Genomic DNA, 15990 nt, shown 5'->3' with positions numbered 1-15990 from the left:
CACAGATGTCTTAAGATAGAGTTTAGCAAAAAGGCTGTTCATTCTGGTTATGAATACATGCTAAACAGGGCTGATGAATTCATAGGATATGTTGAAAGAGAAATAATAACCTAACAGATGACATTATTACCTCTGCAGATGACATTTATTGATGCCAGCTGGTTGCATCCTGTTCTGAATCCACACCTAAAAAAGGATACAAAACCACAATATTTAGCATAACAGAACCACATGGTTGTTTTGGCTCTGCAGAAACCCCCTCACCATGGGAGAGTTAAAGAAGTCAATCTGTTTAACAAATCATAAAAGAAACCAGGGAGACAAGAGGTGGCTTGATCACTCTATAATTACCTTCTCAAGGAAAAAATAGCAGTTGCTAAAGACATCCTTAATTCAGCAGAGAAATGCAGAACATGAACCAGTAGCTTGGAGTTGACTTAAAACTTGGCACATTTTTTAACTGGGAAGGGATAAGAATCAGCTAATTAGAGTAATCTGCTTGTAGAAACAAAGAACATGCCTTGTTCTCTTGTTCTCATGATTCTATGCCTTGTCTTCTCCAAATAAGACCTGCGCATCTCTCTAGAAAGTACAATTTTACTGAGCATTTTTAATGGATTTTATTAGGTGGTGACCAGGAGAAAAACTGCGCCTAGGATTGATGAACCAGTCAGAGCAGATAACTCCAATGCTCTGGCCTAGATTCAGAAACTTTAGAACTAAGAACTGACTGGTACTGATCAGGGCTATGTGAGATGTTTCATAGCACAATAGCATTTCAAACAAATTGCATTCATCTTCTGCCTATTGCAGATAATCCTCTTGGGAAAATATTATTTAATAGGCATTAGTTGAAAGTTTGTCGCCTCTATATTGATTGGATTACTGGTCACAGGCTGAGACAAACCTTCCAAAGTTATCTAGTACAACTAATACTTATTTATATGTTCTTTTTACTTATTTCTAGGTGAAACAAGTCTGAAATGACACCAAGTCAGGTTCTCCTGTAATAGAATTCATGTCGTCACTGGCATACAGGACTGCAGTCATAAATCAAGCCAAACTGCACCTTTATTGACATTAGTTTTTATCTGATGCTAGTAAGGCAAATTTCTCATAGAAAATACTGGTTTGTCTTCTTTTGGGTTGATGAAAGCCAATACCAAATAATCAGAAATTTCAGTGGCAACTATCTAGACAATATTTGTTTGTCTGTCTTCTTCTCTTAGCTAAATGTTTGTATGTATATCCTGACAGTAACCTCCTGCAGTGGAGGAATATCTTGGATTTATGTCATGCAGGAAAAGCTGTATACAGTGAATGGCCTTTTTGATACTCTTGCATTAAAATCACCATGTTTGCTTGGCCCATATCCACAGACACTCCTCTTTTCCAATACACTAATATTTTTGGAGAAGCCACATTAGATGGACTTATCTTTACCACTGAAAATTTTCTTTGTATTCTCTAGAGTTTCTTTAACTTTCATACCAAGATGTGTGCGCACACCCTGTCCCTAATATCCTCAAAGTGTTATTCATGACCTACTAATTTCCAAGGCATATGAGAGAAATAAAATGACTGATTTCACTGATGTTGTTCCTTCCTAATCCATTCAGAACATTTTGAATTTGAGAGAGGAGTTGTTTTCTTGAGCAATTTAGTTTTTTCTGGTTGTTTTCCAAAAACTAGGCAATGTTGGATAATCATTCATTTTCCAAGTACACCAGTGCATGGTCAGACTGTGACCTGTCTGTCTGGAATAGTTTTTAGGATGCATTTTGCTATTTTATCCTGCAGATGTGACATTAAGACACATCTTCCATTAGCACTTGTTTATGCACTGTGATACACAGATAAAACTAACCAGTCAAATCTCCTTATTTTTATCATCCACAGCAGTCAGATATGGACAAGTAGACTTTGGGATGTCTAGAGATAAGAATACTTCTAACACACAAAACGCCCAAGTTGTGATTTCAGAAATTCTCATAGCTTACAGCCAGTGAACATACTTTGAAACACTGGAGCCTTTTCATGAATGTCAGAGCTTGTAATTTGGAGATGGACAAGATTTGTCTACTCAGATTAGGTCTGCTGATCTCTTCCTCTACGATATGCATCTTGCCAATCTCAAAGTTGTTTGAAAATACAGTATATTTTATACATACTAGAAGGATATTCAATGCATACATCTACTGCTATTAACACTAGTATCTTCACCCAGCTGTTCAAATTACATTTTCTTTCAGCCAAATGTGTTAGATCTTGACATTCTCCTAAAAAGAACATATCCATTCTTTGGCCAATTTCTTGCAATTATCATTGGCTCTTTTGTTGTTGGTTTGGTACTTTAAATTGTCAGAGGAGAATGTTCCAAAGTAACAGAGTGAAATTTTTTTGCTTTATTTCTCTGGAAAGGTCAATAAGGCAAGGTAAAATCTGCACAGTTGTTTTGTGAAGAAACTATGAGTTTTTGGCCCTGAAAGACATTGAACATGACTGAAAACACCACAGAAGCCTGTAGCCTCAGGTTTGAAAAATATGAGCAGTCAGTTGTGCTAGAAAATAATTCAGTGCCATGCTTTAAAAGGTAAAATCAAAGAATTCTGTGTGCCATATAAAGTTGAAAGGGAAGCAGAATCCAAGAGGGTTGGGTGACCAGTTTTGAAACACTGTTTGAATAAGATGGATGGATTGGAGCTTGCCGTACTTGGTTTGCAGCCAGGAATAATCTTTTCAAAGCTAGAAGTGCTTTTGATCTCTGCCTACTCCTCCTCATCACTGTGAATCTCCAGGGATACAACCCTACCGTGCAATACAAGGGAAAGAAAATGTGCTTCAGAAGAGGGAGAGGAAAAAGGACAAGGAAGCCAATGAAATAGTATCTGAGAACAACACCGCTGCCTATAATGACACTGACCTGCTGGTGCCAGTGGAAGAGTTTTGTAATATTTTTCCAGGTCTGCTCTTGTTTTTGATACTAGGCTGTGAAGCTGGTTCTGTGACTCTAACCACCCTCAGCACACTTCCAGGGGTATTGGGAATGGTACTTATGAACCTGTGACTTGGGAGTAGACCCGAAATGTTTACAGGCCAAAAGTCCTGTCAGGCAAAACTGAGCCAAACTGATCTGACATCAGTGGGAGTAGATGCCCTGATGAGCAGGGGTCTCTGCATCACTATCCCTATGCAGCTAGGAGCTGGCTGTGTTGGAGGCCGAATGCAATGTGTTTGTAGTGTGCAGCAAACCCAGGAAATAATTTAGGAAGAAATAAAGGGGCATAACCCATGACATGAGTACAGCAGAGTGCACAAAGGGCACTTTTATAATGGAATGCACACAGCTCAGTTGGAATGACATTGCAGCTCTAGTTTGAAAAAGGTAAGTGTCTTGTCTTTCAAGGACCATCAGAACTCTTAGTTACACAGTACTACCAAAAGCACCTTGGCATTCATTTTGGTTTAGACAGTACTTGTTGAGAAGGATGTGTCCACAGAATTACCGAGGCTGCAGGCCTCTCCCTGGAGGTCTCTTCTGGTATCCTGTAAATACTAAAAAAATCAGAATGTCCCTCTGGGAGTGTAACAATCCAGTCATTTTGGGATGCCTCTTCTCTACAACTCAGATGCTGCTAATACTGAAACATAATCACCATCTCCTGTTGGGTGGCATATCTTATGATGCATGGGAGATTTTAATAAGTTTTTTCTGTGAGTAATATAATCTCCCGGGACTGTGGATACAGACTTGAGCCATGGAATAAATGTGGCTTTTTGGGCTTGCACTCGTCCTGAGCAACATTCTCCACTCCAAACCGCACCCTGCGCTTGCTGGCGGGAGAGGATAAACAGTCAGTTGGAAACTTCCTCTGGTTTCTTCCCACTCGGCTTGGAAATCCTGGGTATGGAGGTACCCAATGGCACCTCCAGCAGTGACCACCATGCAGGCCATTTCTGAAAGTCATCATCATAGTCATGGCTCCAGAGAAGCCTGCAAACTGCTGGCTGCCCTGAAGCTGTGCCAGGACTCCAGGCCCTCCAGGGCTGTGGGGCTGGGCAAACCCAGGAGGGACACAGAGCATCCATCATGACAGCAGAGATTGATCTCTGCCAGGTGGCTGAAGGACTGCCCAGCCCCCCTCAGAGCCCACATTCTCATCAGTTCCTTTACAAAGTTCCTCTCTTTTGTTCACCACCCTGCCTCATGTGCACACTCACTCATGTACTTCTTGGGGCGTACAAGACAAATGTGTATTGCTTGGTGTTCCCCTTGCTTGTCTTTGCATCACTCAGCCCCACAGCTCCTGTCAATTCCCCTTCACCAGCTGTTTGCCAGAACATTATTAATTTTCCAGAAATGGTATCCCCTGGTGTTTGCCATCCTGTTGTGCACAGGGAAAAAAATGTAACCTTTTCTGAAAAAGAAATAAGAAAGAAAAACAGAAAAATGGAAAGAAGGGAGCAAGGGAGGGAGAAAGAAGAAAAGATAAAAAAAAAATTTTCTTTGCCCTCAAAAGCTTTTCTTTTAAAGGTTTTATGAGTTTGCTGACAATGTTAATTTACTGGCATCTCCTTCAACACCCTACCTACTCCACAGAAACTTTAGCCAACTTTTAAAGCCAAACTGAATTCTAGGGAAAACTCACAAGATGCACAGAGAAGTAAATTTCAGCTTGTCAAGTGTTACACTGATTAGTGGTAGAGTAAAACAAAATCTCAAAGAACAACCTTCCCTCTCACTTCTTGTCAAAACCCACATCCTCCTGTTTTTCTCTCACACCACCACCCTCACCTTCAAAGCAAAAAAAAGGAAAATAAAATAGCCCCCTTTCTAACCATTTTGGAGAATGAAAGCTTTGAAAGCAAAACAATTCCATAAAATGATCCAACTGCAATTCAAAATAAGCTGGTCTCACAGAATAAGTTTGGTTATAATATTTGGAAAAACCACTGCATACGTTCCTCCCCGAGGTCTGGTAAAGGGCAGCCACAAATTGTCTGATCACAAAGAAGGAATTTCCCCCTCACTGGTTTGTGGCAAGCGTACATGAGGCTGAGAAGCTTGTCAAAGAAGACAAGCTGAGCACAACTTCTGCTGAGTGACTGACCCCTTCTCAGTCTCCACATTAAATAACAGTAAAAATGGAGTAAGAAGAGGGGAGGAGACACAGCTCCACGCATCAGCTGTGGGGGGACCCAGAAGAGACACAAGATGCTTAAGATCAGCAGTGAGCAGGAGGGAATCCTTAAAAGATATTTTCAATAGATGGCTGATAGAAACAGAAAGCCCAGACACAAGCATGAAGAAGGTTCTCACCCCCTGCATCTCTGAAGAACTAACTCAGCAGAAGAATTCACAATATGAGGCCCCTTTTGTGTGGTCTCAGGTGCAGAAGACACTGGATATCTTCAATCCCACTAGCAATTCACTGTGTCAAGGGCAGGTCAGTAGCAAATAAGAGGCCATCAGTTTCTTACTGAAATAGTTGATCCTGTCAACATTTATTATCTTTCAGATTCATTCAGCACACGGAAAAAGGGAAAAAAAAGGAGGAAAAAAAAAAAGTTGGCCACCATCCTGCCTTACAGATCTTTGTGCAGCCCCAGAAGCCTTCCCCTAGAGTTTGTATAGGATCGACCAAAAAAACAGAAACGAAATGAAGTGAAACAAAAGCTGAGGAGAAGTATCATATGCATTTGGAATCCTCCACTGTTTTGACTGCTAAATGGGAGGTGCTGTGATTAATCTGTGATTATGTGACTCACCATAATTATGTCTTGTTGAAATTGAATTTATTGAAGCATGAATCATTCCACCCAAAGTAGAACCTAATTGCACGATTGCTGTGGCAGCCATTTAGGGTTTAGAGGAGAGGTTGCTATGTTGGGTGAAGACTTCCGCTCAATTCAGGCAATGAAAAATTCTGTCTTGTGACTTGCAGAAGGGTGAAACTTGTCTGTGAAATGAGAGGAGAAGAACCAATCCCATGAAGTTCCCATTGAAATGCTGGAAAATGATCAGCCAGCCTGATAGGGAAAAGCTTCCTTAGATTGAGAAGGTACATTAAAGATGAGTTTGGGTCTGAGAGCCTGTTGTATTTGAGTGTTGTATCACTCAAGCCAGAGACCTCCCACTGCTTCACTGTTATTTCTGGGCACATGCTCACCAGGACTGGTGTATATTCACAAAAAACCTGTAATTTCATCAGTGAAACCAGACCAGAGAGAGATGAGCCTGGCACTCCTGCTTTGGATGACACATGCAGGAGGTTAAGTATGTGGTGTGTCTGTGGGGTGTCTCCCAACCAGCAGTTCTGTATAACAGAGAGAAAACTAAGGTCAACTTGGATTTTTTCCCCCATTTTGAGGAAGAGATCCACATTTTCTATTCAGCTGTTTGAATTTTTGGATGGAAAAGACTTTATTTAAATGGGAATTTTTATGGGTAGACTTTTTGTTCCATTTTTTTTACCAAAAAGCCACATTTAATGAAACAGTCTTTGTATTCAGTTTAGAAGAAAAAAAAATTTGCATTTTGTCCTGTGATGTAAAATGGACCCTTTTTCCATACAGACTTTAGTATAATTATTGCTAGCATATATGAAGGAGTATAAACAATGACTCTCCAGAGTAAGGAATTTTATACAATTGTTAAATTTCCTGTTCTATTTTTAAAATTCTTAGTGCTGCTGCTGTTGTCTACAATACAACAGTAGCAAAGGCCCACAACGGCAGTTAAGGTTGAAAGGGGGATGAAAATTACAATTCAAAACAAAAACAAAGTTAGGAAATACTTTGCAGTGCATAATGCCCAAGAAGAAGAATCAGACAAGGGGAAAAAGGTGAAATTTACACTTTTATTTCCTACTTAATGACTAGGTTCTAGGAAAAAGGAAACAATCCTGCCTCATATCACCCAACCTCAGTGCTCTGTGTACTATTGTTTCCCTCCAATTATATTTAGCCAATGGGAAAGGGATGCAGGAGTCCCATCTGGTACAACAGAAGATGCCTCTTTGTTGGGATCACATCTGTTTTATGTTCACACTGAATCTTGGAAAGGAGATGTGGAGCCAGGGTATTGGCTTGTCTATTACAAATTTGTTACTTATTTCTAGCAATGCACCCTTGCAAGAAAATATTCATTGCAAAATAGCTCGGCTTTATGGATGGGTAAAAGGAAATAAATATGACATTTTTTGAGAGATACCATATGACTGTTTTTGATAGGTGTTGCCTTAGTCATCAGGAAGCTCTCCCCTTCAAGAGGAGAAGCTACATAAGGCGTCAGCTTTTCTTTTCTACATCGCCTCTCCAGAGAAAGTTTTCACTGACCCTGTCAAAAAGGTTTCCAGTTTTCAGTCTGATACTAGAAACTCTGGTTCTTGTGTAGGTCAACCATAATCCCTTTTTTTTCAGAGACTAGACTTGTCCATGGCAGTAATTTTATTCTCAGGCTCCTGCAATCTGGTCCATAAGATTCCTTTTCATCATGTTTTTTTGCAGAAACTGCTTTTGCTTGCTCCTAGGTTTTTTTTGCAATGGAGAGATAGAGTCACTTCTTGTTGTTACATTGCCAAATACAGATTTTTCAAAATAAAAGTGAATTGTAGAAGTTGTTCTTTTTGCATGCAAAGGTGACAAGAGGAAAAGTTTAGCCTAGAACTGAAGTTACACTCAAGCCTTAGTCAATAACTCTATACATCTTCTGAAGTCCATTCATTCATGTTACAAAAAACTTCTGAAATTAATCTTGAGTATGGTGCTAGACCAGTTTTGTTTCCACCTTCATGTGTTCATTTCTGGCTTGACATTGCTGAATGCTTAATGTTTAAAAGAAGGCATGCAAAAAACCTTTCTCCAGGATGACTTCTCTTCTGGGACTTGGAAACCAGTCCCTGCAGTCCCTGCGCATGGAATGGCACACAGTCCCTGCAAAATGGACAGGTGAGACTTGCATAAGGGGAAGAAACAGAAATAAGTCCCCAAGGCTGGGAGGAATACATGTCCTTTGCCTTGAAGAGACCTTGATCTTCTCTTTGGTTCTCTGCATCTGCAAAGTGGAGTTAGAGCTGCAGAGAGGGATGGGTAGACATGCGTATGGAGACACAGCAGTATTGCAAGCCGCTGAGTCAAAGAGGCAAAGGTGGTAATAAAACAGAACTTTTAAAGTCATTCTGCTGCTTCATCCCCAAGTAGATTTGTGGATGTCTGCCCTTTCCAGAGTGAGAGGAAGAGAAAAAAACAGTGACATTTCAAGATCAAGGTAGCTTCAACCATTTAGCCACAGTATTCAGTGATGGCTCTGACACCTTAGCTAAAAAACTAGGGTAGGGGTCTTGTTGTTTTACTAGTAGTCTGTTCCTGATCCACACCAAAAGGCCTGAACACCAGCAGAGTCATTTTCTCATAGGGCATGGGGTCACTCTTGATTAGATGGACAAATGTCATCTGACCAAGACTTGTCCACTGTCTCCACCTCCACAAGAGTCAATCTACTGTTCACCTAAGCAAGTTCCAGTTATTGGCATAACTTGCATCTTTTCTCTCTTTATGTTAAAATTTTATCTCTCCTGTGTCCAGGAATAAACTGCTGGGTTTATAGTTCTCATGTTTCATGCTAGGTAAATGACACCATTGGTCCCACAGAACAGTTGTCTCTTTGCTGTAATCAAATACTTACATATGTCTATCTATCTGTCTATCTATCTATCCATCTATCTATCTATCTATCTATCTATCATCTTTTAATCTTTCTATCTTTCTATCTATATATATTTGATGAGAAATGTATAACCAGACACTTTGATGAGTGTTTTGCTGATTTTATCTGATTTGCCTTCTTCTTTTCCAGTATAATATTTTTTAAAGCAAGAAAAATTTCCTTCAGAAGACATTTACAGACAGAAAAAAGAAACTTTATTTTCTTCTCAAGCCCCTACTGTTATTCATCTGAAAGTTGTTACCTTCCTCTCCACCATCTCTGCAGATGTCTTCACCAAATCAAAACTTTTACTCTAGAGTGCTTTTCCTGGGAAACAGAGTTTAATGTGATCATGCTGTTTATGTGTCAGCCTGTACGACTTCCAGCTAACAGCTTTGTAACCTGACAGGCAGGAAAGAATGCCTAAAAATATTGTGACTATCATATTTCATCAAAATAAACAAGTGGAGAAAGGAGAAAGACTTCCTTACTCAGGGATCACACCTTTTATTGAACACTAGAGAATCCACATAAGTGAGAATCTTTGGAATAAGCTTTTTTCCCCTCCTTTACTTATGGAATCACTTTGTGCGTTGTCACTGCTCCCCCTAATTACAGCCCTCTCCCCTGGGTTGTATCACTTTTTCAACAAGAGTGAAATATTGCCTTGGAGCCCATCATCCCACGATTCACCTTGGGCCTGGCCTGGAGGATTGTGCAATTCCTGCGGTCTGCTCCAGTGCAAACAGGAAAGAGAACCCGAGCCCCGGTTTTTACAATGTGCAGCTTGCGTGCAGGAAGCGGACCCGCTCGGCAGCATCTCTGGGATGTTTATTGCTCTGCACTCCGGCCAGCGAGGCCAGGGCTGCTCGCTCTGCTGGCGGAGGGCTCAGAGCCGCCAGCGCTCTTCAGGCCTCTGGTGGCCCGGCCTCCTGCTGGAGGGCAGCTGGAGCAGGCCAGCAGAGGTTCTCAGGCACTGCTTGAGGAACAGGGAAAGGTTTCTTCGTTTTACAGAGAGGTGGTGTGAACAATTGCAATGCTCTCATTCCCCCAGCCCCAAAAAGAAGAGCTCCAGGTTACAAGCCATATTCATTCACTTGTTTTCAACAGCAACTCTATGTCAAGTGCTGGTGGCGCAGTCATCTGCAGTGCAGCTGAGACCACTGACGAATAAATCTCTGCTCAAGGCATCTCCTTTCTTCACCCATCTACATTTTCTACCTAGCTCAAGTGTTCTATGTTACTTTGGTTTTGGCACCTTCTGGGAATGAAGTTTCTCTTTCCAGCATACAGATGGAGACGTGGGGAGCTGGGCTGAAATCTTCAGCCTTTTCATTAAATTCATCCCACTTAGATCCACACAGGATGAAGACCCAACCTCCATGCAGTGGTGTTTCTACAGTCATTACTACTGCACAAATCAATCCTACAGCTCACTAGTGAGTAGCTCGTGCCAGCTAAAACAGACAAGCTCTAAAAAGGCCTTTCTCCCACGTTTTTTATGTTATCCAAATCCATCAAGGAATAATATCTTTTTCTGAATTAATTTTTATATCCATTGACATGTTTCCTTCACAGTTAACGTTACTCAAAGGAGAAAATTGCCTAGTCCCTGTTTTTTACTGCAGACAAAGAATTTGCATTCTCTCCTCTAATCTTTCACACCATGAAAACAGATGTGTAGATGTGGCATATTTTGGGACTCCCTCTTCCAGCTTTCCAGACTCTGTGCCCTGTCACTAGGTTGCTGAACTGGATCACTCCCTCCGCTAAGTCACCTTCTCCTTCTATGGGCCTTGGTTTTTCTACCTTTTATAAACTGCATTTGTGTTCCTGGGTGAGAAGAAGCCTTGGAGAACACAATACTAATAGCAACACTAAGACCAGGTGTACACTAAAATTCAGGAGATTCTTAACCTTGTCTTGGTTAACTTTATCTTTGTGGTTTGTGGTTTCCACCTATGTGTTCTTTTGATCCTTGAGCAGTGTTGGGAGATCCACATGTGCTGGAGCTGCTTTCTGCATGCCTTGAGCATGTAATCCTGTCCTGGAGAGCAGAGACAGCCACCACACATATTTGTGAAAAGCCAGTGGTTCTATGTGCAGCTGTAGGTGTGCTCCTGCGTGGGGGCAAGACCTGAAGCCCAGACATCACTGTCCCAGGACTTTAGGCCACACAGCAAAACTGCATGTCAGCCAGACATGAGAGGCAATGAGCCCCCAAGAGGGGTTAGGCAGTGAGGGTGTTTGAGACACACAGACCCTCTCCTCAAACGGGCTCTAGAGAAGCTAGAGGAGAACACACAACCTCTGAAGTGTTGGGCTGTATCAACCCTGGACTCCCAGCACCATGGAGGTATTAGAGCAATTGCTAGAAAAGCAGCAAGTTCTGCTGAAGGGCAATAGAGGGGCAAGGTTTAGTATGTGACTGCAAGTTGCTTCATGTCACTGTTTCATTACTACTGAAATCATAGTGTTGACTCAAGGAATGAACTCAAGAGATCTTCTTCACTTCCCCTCTGCTGCCCCCAGTTTATATAGTGGATGACCAGAAGAATCTGAACAATAGCCCTGCTTTACTAGCACAAGGTGTGACCTGCTGCAGCAAAAGCTTACCTGTACTGGCTAAGGTGATTTTCCACTGGTATACAGGAATATCAAAACTTTCTGAAGAAAAATGTCATTTTAGAATAGGAGGAAAATCTCATTAGATTTCAGTTGCCTAAACTCCACCCCAAATGTGTTTTTCCTTACAAGATTTCAAAGTGTTTTATTTCTAAATCTGTATCATGATGTGTGTCTTTATGGTACTCTGCAAAGATCAGGCGCTCATTCTCCCTCTTAGGACTGCAGATTTCCTAGAAAACTACATATCCCCCAAGGCAAACAAAAGTTGGAACTTTTTCGACACTTGATGCCACTCCTGTTTGGGTAGTTTAATGGGAGATGTAGTCAATCTGGTTACTAGCTTATAGAAGACAACACAGGCTTGGACAACCATTCCCAGGAGGCAACATAATGGTTGGTGAAGCTGAAACTAAGTGCTAAAATTACCTCAGAGGAAGGGATCCTCTGCAGGCTGTCTCAGATATGAAGTGCTTCCATTATTTACATTTTAAATGTCAAAACAAGATGTTTTGACATTTGCTACTAATAAAAAACACTTTTGACATTTTCTGCAGATTAGAAATTCTGGAATTTTTTTTCTTTTTTTTTCTTCAACCTCATGTTTGGAACCTAAAACAAATTTTCAAATGTCAGATCTTCCCTTGGGATGGAGATTCATAATTTCTTCTCAACTCTAGTTGTGATGCTTGGAATTACCTCTGAGAGCCAAGGGACCTACAGTCCAAACAGTGAAACAGTCTGCAAGCTTAGGCAGAGGAGAATTTCCTCCCTTTGTTCTATATTTTGAAATAGTAGTCTTTATCTGATATAGTTTAGCAAAGTGGACAATTCCATCTAATAACTTTCTTTTTTACTACAGAGCAATCCCCTTTTTATTTAACCCTGCCTGGATCACATGTGTAAATTTCCTAGGAAAGAGAGAAGTGTTGCAATTGGGACCTGTGGATGACATTTCTCTTTCTACAGTTCAGACTGAGGTTCTGTACACCCCATGGCCATTCCCTGGACAGCCAACAAAGGCCTGAATTCTTAAAACTGACAACATCTTGTCTGGATATCCCACATCCAACCCCAATAAAAGACCGGGAGTTGACCCTTCCTATCTGCCCTGTCAGCAGGAAGTGCATTACACCTGGGAAAAACTGAAAAGCCATGAAAATATGCTGACTATTGTACAGTAACCAAGACATGAGAAACACACATCTTTTCCCAAAGATTCTGCTAATATAGTCAGGTGTCAAATCCCTGTTAAACAAGGTTTGGATGTGATACTGGAGGCCCAGAGGAGCTTTTATCTTGACCAAATTTTGTGCTTTTAAATAAGGGGAGGGTAGATGAGGGGAGCAGAGCATGCTGCTGGGGTAATATAAAAAAAGAGTCTATGAATAAAAAGTGGGAAGTGTGTTCCCTTGTGGTAGCAATGAAGGCACTGAGTTGATTGCCTTTGGACTTGGCAATGTAAGGAAGGCATGTCTGAGCCTGTGATCAGACCTGTGAGAGACTGCTCAAGTTCATTCATGTGCCTTTGCAAACAGGCCGTTCCTCCAAGATGTGCCGCATAAAGTGCTAGTGCACATAATTAAAGCATTACCATTGAACATGAAATAAGACAGGCCACTCACCCACAACAAAAAGCTGCTGATACTGAGGACTGCTCTGTCTGATGATGCTAACCAGTGGCAGCTGCTCTAGGATAAGTGCAAGAAACCCCATGACAAAATTTATAGGTTATGTGAAGGCTTTGGATAGTCAGAATAGCTTGTATCCTACAGTTGTAGGATGTCTTTTATTTTTTGTTTAAAATTAACTGTTACAATCCCAGATACTCAAGCTTCTACTGAACATGTCAAATCTTTTATTGAGTATATCAGTGTTCATGTTCATGACTCATGTTCTCTAGAATATATAAACTTAATAGATACCCTAAATAAATCTGGCAAGGCATATATATCCTAAAGAAAAAGTGATGAAAGGTAAAGCAGGTCTGATGGCATGCCGAAGAGTGATCAAGAAATCATCAGAAAAGTTGAGTAAAGACAAAAGTGTTGTCACCATCTTGCCTTTACAGAAGAACTGTGGCTTCAAAAAGATTCTGAGGTGATCCTGATGACTACTTGAAAATTTACTAGTGTTGGCTCCAGAGCGCATTCCTCACAGGGTGTTAGCATCAAAGGATGCTTTTGGACTTTCACAGACTGTTGGAAGCTCCTGTCACAGCTTTGCCTACACAGGGGTGTGCATCATTGTTCAATGCAATTAACTGTGGGGCTGAATATGAAGCTGATGTTTAAACTAAACTGGACCCCAGGTTAGATTATCTCATTTGATATTAATGTGGTTTCAGTTTGATTTACCCTAATTCACTCTGGGAACAAAGTTGATGACTTAAATCTTAGGAAAATAAGTGCATTCAGGATAGAATTGCAATGATCTTAGGGACAAATGAACTTCTCCAAGTTATTTTGAGTTAAATAATCTGCTTGGAAAAAAGCTAATTCAGATTCCTTTTTTTTTTTCCTTAAATGTTTCTGTGCAAATAAATCTGTGCAGATAATGGTTTTCTCATCCTGTGAAGCTCTCTGAGACTTCAGAATTTTTTCATGTCCCACCACAGTATAAACCCAAACTCTTTTGTAGTGGTTTTGGTTCATTTAGTTGGGATTTTTGGGGCTTTTTCTCTCTCTTTCCTTCTTCTCCCCGAACAAACAAACAAAGACTATCTCTCTCTGGAAAAGAATCAGCTGACTAAAATAGCAGAGATCTGCTGGCAAAGGAGCCATTGCTCTCATGAAATCAACACAAGCCTAAGATAATCTTTCAACTTTTTATGCTTATGAATGAGACCCCAAATCATCATCCTCATAGCTGAGACCAGGTCATACTTATTCCAAGACATGTATCCCCTATATTAGCAGCTATTCTGAACTGAAACAATCTACATTTGATTAGAAATTTCACCATCAAGCTGGGAAACCCACCTTTATTGAATGTTTGGATTTAGTTTATTTTATAATGATGCTCTTTTGTAAAATGATATGTGGTGAGAAAGTTGGAACAGAAACATTTTTCCATTGAAAACCCTTGCAGCCAACAGTCCTGTCTGTCTGCAAGCTGTTTTTCTCTGGTCTGTGACCATTTTATGCTGCTACTGTCTATCTCATGGGCTGTGCTTACATGTTTGATTTTTATGTTCTTTCTTGTCAGACAGCCTAAACAATGCCAGTCTTTGAGGGGCTTAGAAAGTACCATGTCCAAGGGGACTCTACTGTCACACTCTTCAACTGACCCAGACCTAAACTAAGAATGTAGCAAAAGTCTGAGGAAACTCAAGATAAGGAACTAAGTAATGATGAGTGAGTCTAGACAAAGGTCATCTAAATCCTTAGGCTTGTTTAAGATTGTTGGGCTTAAGGCTTGAATCTCATTCCTACATTGCTGTTAATTTCTCCAGGACTGATGCCCACAAAAGCATTTGGGGAATATATTTCTGATGGCAAAGTTCCTGTCAATGTCTAGGTAGCCAAAAGCATTAATGCCTAATGAGTTTTATGCCATGAATGAAAAGAAGTAATATGGAGTCTAGTAATCAAAGGAGGTTTTTTAACTGCAGTGATGAAGGAAAAGAACTTGAGAGCATTTTCATTCAGAACTGGAATCTGCAAGTAACAGTAGCAAAAAGAATATATCCAATATAATTCATGACAACTTATGACAAGTTGTTGATATAGCCTGGTGGATGAGGTTGTAGAAACTCCATTTCTCTTCTCAAGGAAGCAAAGATGCAAGCACACATCTAAGAAGTGGCTTCTTAATAAGGATGACCAAGGAGAGCAGCCTGCCAAAGCCACTTCACTTGCCAAAGCCAATAGCTTGAAGTCAGATGAGAACAGTCAGCAGGACAGCTCCTTGGGTTTTTGATTTTGGGTTGTTTGGATTTTTATCTAGAGAAATGAGTATTATTTCAGCCTCACTACTTTGAACTGGTAGATCATTGTCAACAGGATTGAGAAATAACTAATCATTACTCTAAAGCTGCTTTGGTGACAGAATTACAAATGGTCCCAGTAAAGGAACTCAGTCAGAAATCTGATCATTTAATACTTCACTGGTTTTGAAGATAGCAATGCCTTATATCCAGCAGCATGTGAACAGTGTTGATCAGAGCTCTGATGTAGAGGAGGAGCTTGTGGAACAATGTCATTTTAACAAGGCACCTTAATGCTGTGGTCCTGATCCAGCTCCAGATTTCTGATGGAGTAATACTTGTGTGGTGTATCTTTACATATTATCCCTTTGTAGTCCAGATTAAAGTCCCTTCTCTGTTCTAAACTTCAGAAATACGGGTCAAAAAAAGAGCAGGATGGTTTTGCTAGGGTGGCCTAAGCAAAAACACTGACATCCCTAGTGATAAGCTCACTTGGCCAAGAACTTTTCAGGGATAAAAACACACTTACTTTATGTCACATTGCACCATGTCCTCATTCAGTCATCCTCTAAATTAGCCTATGACTACATCCAGCTGTCTGTTTTTCTCTGATTTTTTCACTGGAAGAGACTTTGGGTCACTGAAAATTCAACCAGAATAGAGCACAAGAGTGCCTGTACTCAGTGGGCAAACCCAAAGGCTCCCAGCATGGGCTGGGAAAGGGACAGCT

General features: G+C 40.7%; 1 long non-coding RNA gene across 1 annotated transcript in view; it reads right to left on the bottom strand.

Moving 5' to 3' along the window:
• LOC135309456 (uncharacterized) overlaps positions 1 to 15990 on the bottom strand; it is an 82445-nt gene that overhangs the window by 39329 nt on the left and 27126 nt on the right. Inside the window, exon 2 of the long non-coding RNA XR_010369719.1 lies at positions 131 to 186. This is a non-coding gene — a long non-coding RNA (uncharacterized LOC135309456). The remainder of the gene's footprint in view (positions 1 to 130; positions 187 to 15990) is intronic.

The sequence above is a fragment of the Passer domesticus genome, chromosome 10 (assembly GCF_036417665.1).
Source record: "Passer domesticus isolate bPasDom1 chromosome 10, bPasDom1.hap1, whole genome shotgun sequence".
Taxonomy (NCBI): Eukaryota; Metazoa; Chordata; class Aves; order Passeriformes; family Passeridae; genus Passer; species Passer domesticus.
This window is presented reverse-complemented; position numbering and strand designations above follow the sequence as displayed.